At 37.9% G+C, this 8464-nt stretch overlaps 1 pseudogene; it reads left to right on the top strand.

Moving 5' to 3' along the window:
* Positions 1-3758: 3758 nt before the first annotated feature.
* LOC122743721 lies at positions 3759-4542 on the top strand (annotated as a pseudogene).
* The last annotated feature ends 3922 nt before the right edge of the window (positions 4543-8464 follow it).

The raw sequence follows: 8464 nt of genomic DNA, 5'->3' as shown, positions 1-8464 counted from the left end.
TGGGCTGGTTAGCCTGAAGGTTCCCATGGTGACAAGCATCCTAGTCATCTGTTGTTTTACGTAGACTCTGAAGACAGCTCCTCAGAGGACATGATGAAAACTTAGACATGTCTTTCCTTCACAGCTGCACATCCTGTCCTGTCCATGCATACAGGGGACCTGGTTCATGGGTTCTGCAAGTCCAAAATTAGCACTTAGATCAGTTTTCTCTCTGGAGGTGGTGACTTTCTTCATGGGGTAGAAAATGATCATTGACAATTAAGCCAGAATTCACTAAATTCTGCCATTTCATAAATTAAATCAATCCCAACTGAAGTTGTCAATTTCAAACCGAAATAAGTGCTTCCCCCAAACCCTGGAGAAACAAAATATACCTGGATTGGGTCATGCTTTCTTCTGCTCACAGTTTATTAAGTCTTAACCACGAGATGTTCCAGGGCTCTTCCCAAGGGAGTAACCCCAAAAATAACAAGAAATGAGTTGATCCTGAAGCAAATAGAAAATATTGATCTTGCTCACTGAAAATTGTCTACAAGATGTTTCTCAGCATTTCCCCACATATTAGGGCTCAGTCCACTCCTAACAACCATGGCCCACAAATGAAAGTAAGCTAGAAAGTATGACTCTAGACCAGAAAAGCTAGGGCTGGCCCACCTTAAATTAGAGCATCATGCTTCTGTCATGTAGAGGGAAGTGGATAATTCACCAACCAGGCACTGGCATCCTTCCCTGGGCAGCAGCCCCTGCCAGTGAAGGATGGCACCATTTGTGGGTGATGTTTCAGAGAACTGTTTTACTGCAAGCCCTCACTGCTACTGAGAAACATTCAATCTGTACAGTGTTCTCTCACCCTCCCTTCTGTTCTGTGAGTCAACATGGTTCCAAATGGGCTTCTGAAACAAGGGGATCTACAGTTTCCACCCACCCTATTCCTCTCTCTGCTCTGTTCCATTCACACAAGGTACAGGAAAGGTCTTGTAAGACAAAACAAAAAAGCTCAAAGACTTCAGTGCATTGGCTGCTGTGGGGTTAACTATTTGGAACAAATGTCTGATCCCCATGCTAAGAATCAAAAGTTGCAGAGACCTCCTGGACATGAGTCCTTCTTTCAGATTCTTATATTCTTCAGTAAGGAACTGTCCACCAGCTTTATGCACTAAGTTACAAAGCCTCCTATTGATGATGAGCTCTGTGGGCTCTGGGAATATAGATTCATTGATCACAGAAGGAACATATAATTAGGGGCATGTAAATTAAAGCCTGTGTCCCAGTTGTTTTTCATGAGGACAAACCCCAAAATCCAAAATAGTTTTAAAAAGAAATTTGTTAGGTTATTTGGTAGAGAAAAATGAGACAGAAAGGAGAATGTGGCACCCTCTAATCCAGGCTTTGGAAGATTTCCATCAATATAGGATTTAGACAAGAATGCTCACACATGAACCACACATATGCAGTTAAGTAGTTTTGCCAAGAAGGCAGTTTGAAAGCAAGGTAAATTGAGATGGATATCAGTAAATATAAACATTCAACAAAATGTGAGCAAAGCCAAAGCACAAAGTGAGTGGACCCAAAGCAAGACCAGGGTGTGGAAGTGCAAAAGAAAAATATTTGGGGAGATCTGGTACCTGAGGAAACCCCAAATCCCTTGTCACCATCTCCTGCATCCCTGGAGAGTTACTAGGGTTGAGGCAACATTCTGGATTCAAAAAATCTTTAGTGACATAATGTTTGGTTCCAACAATATTATTATAGTATTACAGATTCCAGGAACTAATGATTCTCCTCACAACACCAGAGCAGAAGTGATTCATCCCCCATAAACAATATATATTTTTTAAATGAAATGAATGAGTGATGCCAGGTGGAGCTAAATGTCCATAATCACATTCAAATCATTGTCTAGGTGCTCTCATCTCATTGTCTAGGTAGGAGCACAGCTCTTTCCCTAAAACGATCATTTCATCACTGACCAAGATTAGGCCTCTTAGTATCAGGTCTCAACTCTAATCCCTTATCTACAGCTTTAGGGAAGACCTTTGAGGGTCATCCCCTGCCTGCCTTGGCAGGAGTCTGCCAGATGCCAGAAGCTCAGACATGGTCCTAGCACTCCAGCTGCCCAGTTAACCTGATATTCACTAAGCTGGCCTTTCAAACAAATCACCAATTGAAAATGTGAGTATGATATACTGGGCACTGTGGTAGGCACTGGGGACACAAAGTCAAAAGTGAAATCAGTCTCTGATTTTACTAGAAGACACACCATGCATATATAGGCATATTCAAAATACATATAAAGCAGATACAGGGACTAGCTTATGTTAGGAAAGAAAACCCTAACATATGTTTTCCCATAAAAACTCAGCCTTGAACCTCTACTTATGCTCAGCCTTGTCTCCATCCCAGCTTTTTGTTTCATACTTACCTCTCTCTTACTACAACCCTATCCTCTCTTTCCCCTAGCCTTAATCAGGCCCCTTTGCTTTTACTCAGGAGCAGGACCCATCAAAAATCCATCCCTCACACAGCTTTTCTTGATGTATTAGCTTTAGCAGATACATAGTCAATTCAATTTGATAAGTATTTATTTAGCACCAACTGTATGCTGGTTATCGTGCTAGGCAATGGAAAATATCCATGAGAAAGGATTGATCAACAGTGTCAGATAATACAGAGAAATGGAGAAGTATGGGGATTAAGAAAAAGCCATCAGCTTTGGTAATTAAGAGTGCATTGTTAATATATATGCATAAAGTTGTTGTTGTTGAGTCATTTTTTTTCAGTCATGTCCAAATCTTTGTGACCCCATTTTGGGGTTTTCTTGGCTGAGATTCCATTTCCTACTTCAGCTCATTTTATAGATAAGGAAACAAGCTGTGGTATACGATGGTGATGGAATATCATCGTGCTATTAAAAATGACAGAAAAGCCTGGAAAGACTTGTATGAACTGATGTATAGTGAAGTGAGCAGAACCAAGAGAATGTTATGCACAGAGACAGCAATATAGTTTGATGAAGAACTGCAAATGACAACTATTGTCAGCAATAAAATGTTCCAAGACAATCCCAAAGGACTGATGATGAAGCATACTATCCACCTTCAAAGAAAGAACTGATGTTGATGGAACACAGACTGAAGCAGGCTATTTTTCATTTCATTTTTTTCTTTTATTCGTTTTCTTGTACAAAATGACTAATATGAAAAGGCTTTACATAACTGCATATTATAACCTACATCTGATTGCTTACTGTCTCAGGGAGGGGGAAGGGGAGTGAGGGAAGGAGAGATAAAAATTAGAACTCAAAAATATAAATAAAAATGTTTATTATTAAAAAAACAAAGGGGGCAGCTAGGTGGTGCAGTGGATAAAGCACCGGCCTGGATTCAGGAGTACCTGAGTTCAAATCCGGCCTCAGACACTTGACACTTACTAGCTGTGTGACCCCGGGCAAGTCACTTAACCCCCAATGCCCCGCAAAAAAAAAAAAAAAGCCACTCCTACTTTAAAGAAAAATGGTCACAAGCCCAAAAAGAGTTCTTGGAAGATGTTAAAGGGAAGTTTAAAAATCAAATAAGAGAGGTTGAAGAAAAAATTGGTAGAAAAAAATAAGAGCAATCCAAGAAAATTATAAAAAAAAAAAATTCAACCAATTGGAAAAAGACTTCAAAAACTTAAGAAAATGCGCCAAGGAGCCCCCGAGTTATCTGCAGCTCCTCATCCTCATCCCCTCAGTCCTCTTCCTGCTCCTTATGGCTGCCATGCCCAGAGGTCTGCTCAGAGACAAGGCACCAAACTTCAAGGCAGACACCACAATCAGCCACATCCGCTTCCATGACTTCCTCGGAGACTCGTGGGGCATTCTCTTCTCCCACCCTCGGGACTTTACTCCAGTGTGCACAACAGAGCTGGGCCTTGATGCCAAGCTGGCCCCGGAATTTGCCAAGCGGAATGTTAAGATGATCACCCTTTCCATGGACGCTGTCCAAGACCATCTTGCCTGGAGTGAGGATATCAGTGCATACAATGGAGATGTGCCCACAGAGAAGCTGCTTTTGCAGTCATTGATGATCAACGGAGACCTTGCCATAGAGTTGGGCATGTTAGACCCGGATGGCCGGGATGGGCAGGGCGTGCAGTGACAGCTCGGGTGGAATTTCTTTTTGGCCCCAATAAGAAGTTAAAGCTGTCTATCCTCTACCCAGCAACAACTCGCAGGAACATTGATGAGGTCCTCAGAATGGTTGATTCCCTTCACTTGACAGCACACTAGAAGGTTGTTACTCCTGTCCATTGAAATGTGGAGATAGTGTCATGGTTATTCCAACTCTCTCTGAAGAGGAGGCCAAAACACTCTTTCCTAAAGGTGTCTTCACCAAAGAGCTCCCTTCAGGCAAGAAATACCTAGGGACAACCCTCAGCTGTAGATATTCCACCAAGGCCATGCTGGGGGCTAGCTGGGGCTTCCTTGAAGAGATCTACCAGAAGATATCAGCCTGTCCATCATGTCTTCCTATAGTCATTGATTTCAACATCTTTCGGTGATGAAAGTCAGGAGTCTTTAGGATGCTCCACTAACGGCTTGTTAAATTAAAATGGCGCCAAAAGTCACCCATGGTTCCTCTACTTGTGCCTTTCCCAGCATTTCACTTGGGTCATTGAACTCTCTTGGGCTCTCTGCTGGCTATCTCTGGGATGGTGCTATTTGGGACTTCAATCCTAGTGAAATTTGTTGCAATATGTCATCAGCCAACTAGCATTGTTGGCATTTGGGAAGAGGCCTCCTTAGGAGCACTGCAGGAGTAGGAAGGCCTTCTTTAACCGGCCTAATAGACAGATCATCCCTCTTTCTAATTATCCACTTGAGGGTGGATACAGTTTAACATGTCTAGTTTTGAGCTTCACCTCCCTACATCTGTGATAAGCAACTTGTAATAATTCCGGTGTTTCAGATAGTTATTTGGGTTTTTTTTCAAATGTTGAGTGTTCTAACCACAGTTAGGAAAAACTTGAAGATTCTTATTTTTCTAGCAGATAACTGGAAAGCAGAATAGAACCTTAAATATTTTGTTAGATTGAGCAGAAGAGTTTTCTAATTCTGTTACAATCTGTGGTTGAGACTACGGAGGAGCTGCACAATGCCTACTACTGGTGTATAGAATGGTGGAGGGCCACAATTATGGGCACCTTTTTAAAACAAGTCACGGATCTGGACATGGAAAATTGCTCTTCAATGTTCATAATAAGATGAAAGCAGAGGATAAAGATACTAATTCTTTATTACAAAATATTGTCTCTGCAGTGGATAGTTTTTTGATATTTTGCCTTTAGGGGAGTCACCAATAAAAGCTTTTTGAAACTACAAAAAATACCCCCAAAACAACAAGAAAATAACTCCTTAAAAACTACAATTTGGCATGGGGAAGCTAATGACATTATAAGACACCAAGAAATAATTTTTAAAAATCAAAAAAATGAAAAAATAGAAGAGAATGTGAAACATAACATCAAAAAAACAGCTGATTTAGAAAACAGATCAAGGAGAGGTAATATAAAAATTGTTGGACTACCTAAAAGTTATGGGGGTTTTTTAAAGAGTCGCAAAATATCACAAAAACTTTTGAAGAAAAAAATGCCCTGAAGTTCCAGAACAAGAGAGTAAAATAGAAATAGAAAAAATTCCAACAATCACCACCTGAAAGATATCCCAAGATGATTACCCACAAGAATATCATAGCCAAGTTTTGAAGCTCCAAGGTTAAAGAGAAAATACTACAAACAACAACAACAACAACCAAAAAAAAAAGTGTAGAACTACAGTAAGGATAACACAAGATCTAGTAGCCTCCACATTAAAAGACCAAAGGGCTTGGAACATTATATTTTGAAGAGCAAATGAGCTAGGTTTGCAATCAAAAATGACTTAACCTTCAAAGCTGAGTATAATCCTGAATGTGGAGGGTGGGGTGGGGGGGAAGAATAGTTAATAAATTGAAAGACTTTCAAGTATTTGTGACAAAAAGACCAGAACTCAATGGAAAATCTGACATATAGAATCCAATAGAAACATAAGGTAAACATTAAAGACCAATTATAAGGGATTCAATAAGGTCAAACTGTTTACTTCTTATATGAGAAAATGTTATCTGTTTTCTTAAAAATGTTATCATTACTTGGGTAGTTTGAAAGAGCATAAATAGATAAAAGGCTTGGAGTTGAATCTGATGAGATGGTTCTAAAAAATGAAACTGGGTAGAGAAAAGTAAAATGGACCAATTGTCTCATATAAATAAGGTATGAATGGAAGAACCTTTACAGTAGAAGCAGGTATGGATGGAGGGCTGGTAGTGCTAGAACATTATTCTCATCAAAACTAGGTTCAAGAGGGAATAACACATACATCTAGAAGGATTTAAAAGTCTTCACAGTTTACAAAGGAATAGGAGAGTGAGGGAACAGGATAAGGGAGGGATTCTTTTAAAGGGTGTGGATTAGGGAGAAGTAAATAAGACTATGAAGAGGGATAGAATAAAAAGAGAGGGGAAGAAGGATAATAGGAAAAATAGGATGGAGGGAAATACACAACTAGTCATTATAACATTGAATGTAAATAGTACACACACCCATAAAACTGAAATGGACAGCAGAATGGATTAAAAATCAGAATCTGACAATATGTTGTTTATAAGAAACACATTCAAAAAATGAGAAACATAAAGAGTTAAAATAAAGGGTTGGAGTAGAATTTATTATGTTTCATCTAAGGTTTAAAAATTTAAAAAAAAAAAGCAGGTGTACCAATCATGATCTCAGACAAAGTTAAAGCTAAAATAGATTTAATTAAAAGAAATGAACAGGAAAATTACATTATGATAAAAGGTACCATAGAAAATAAATCAATAATAAAAGTAAACTTATATGCACCAAAAAAAATAACATCTAAATTTTTTAATGAAATGTTAAATGAATTATGGGTGGAAATGGAGTAATACTATAACACTGAAGGATTTTAAACTTCCCCTCTCAGAATCTGATAAATCTAACCAAAAAAATAAATAAGACAGAAGTTAAGAGGTGAATAGAATCTTAGATAAGCTATATATGATAAATATCTGGAGAGAACTGAGTGGGAATAGAAAGGAATGAATCTTTTTCTTAGCAGTATATGGTATTTTTACAAAAATTGACCATATATTAGGGCCAAAAAAATGTTAAAATTGGGAGAAAAATGTTATTGTTTCTTCAGATAAAGATCTCATATTTCAACTATATAAACAACCTTGTCAATTTTATAAGAATATGAGTTATTCCCCAATTGATAAATAAAAGGTCAAAGGACATGGATTGGCGGTTTTTTGATGACAAAATCAAAACTATAATAGTCATTTGAAAAAATGCTCTAAATCACTATTAATTAAAGAAATGCAAATTAAAACAACTTTGAGATATCATCTTATACCACCAGAGTGGCTAAAATGATAGAAAGAGGAAGTGATAAATGTTGGAAGGTATGTGGAAAAATTGGGACACTAATTCACTATTGATGGAACTGTGAATTGACGCAACTATTTTGGAGAACAATCTGGAATTATGCCCAAAGAGTTATAAAACTCTGTGTATCCTTTGATTCAGGAATGCCACTGCTAGATCTATTTCTCAAGGTGATTTAGAAGAAAGGAAAAAAAGATTATATATTCTAAAATGGTTATAGCAGCTCTCTGTAGTGGCAAAGAACTAGAAATTGAGATGATACCTATCAATTAGGGAATGGCTAAACTAATGTTGGTATATGGTTGTGATGGAACATTACTGTGCTATAAGAAATAATGCACTGGTTGATTTTAGAAAAAAAAAACATGCAAAGACTTTCATAAAATAATGAAGAGTGAAACGAGCAGAACCAAAAAACTGTATGTAATAACAGCAGTATTAAGCTAAGAACAACTTTGAATGAGTCATTTTCAGTATTAAAATACTCAAATCAACTACAAAGGACCTATGAAGATTCTATTCACATCCAGAGAAAGAACTAATAAATAGAAGTATGTATGGATATATGTGTGTATATATATGTAATATGTGTATATATACACACACATACATGTTTGTATCTAATGGTAGCCTTCTCTAGGACAGGGTGGAGAGGGAGGGAGAAAAAATTGAAAGTGTACAGCAAAGAAAAGAAAACTTAGAAGGGAGAACCAAAAAGCAGGGTAGCTTTGAAAATGATGTGTAGTGTTTATTACATAGTTTTCAAAAAAAAAAAAAACACAGTATGAAATGGAAATTCATGGTTTTATATTGAATCCCCCTTTATGTTGTTCTGTATATATGGAAATGGTCTCTCTTTTTTTGGTCTTTTTTGTATTTAAATTCAAAATGGGGGGAAGCTAAGTGTTGCAGTACATAGAACACTGGCCCTGGAGTCAGGAGGACCTGAGTTCAAATCCCTCCTCAGACACTTGAC

The sequence above is a fragment of the Dromiciops gliroides genome, chromosome 2 (assembly GCF_019393635.1).
Source record: "Dromiciops gliroides isolate mDroGli1 chromosome 2, mDroGli1.pri, whole genome shotgun sequence".
Taxonomy (NCBI): Eukaryota; Metazoa; Chordata; class Mammalia; order Microbiotheria; family Microbiotheriidae; genus Dromiciops; species Dromiciops gliroides.
This window is presented reverse-complemented; position numbering and strand designations above follow the sequence as displayed.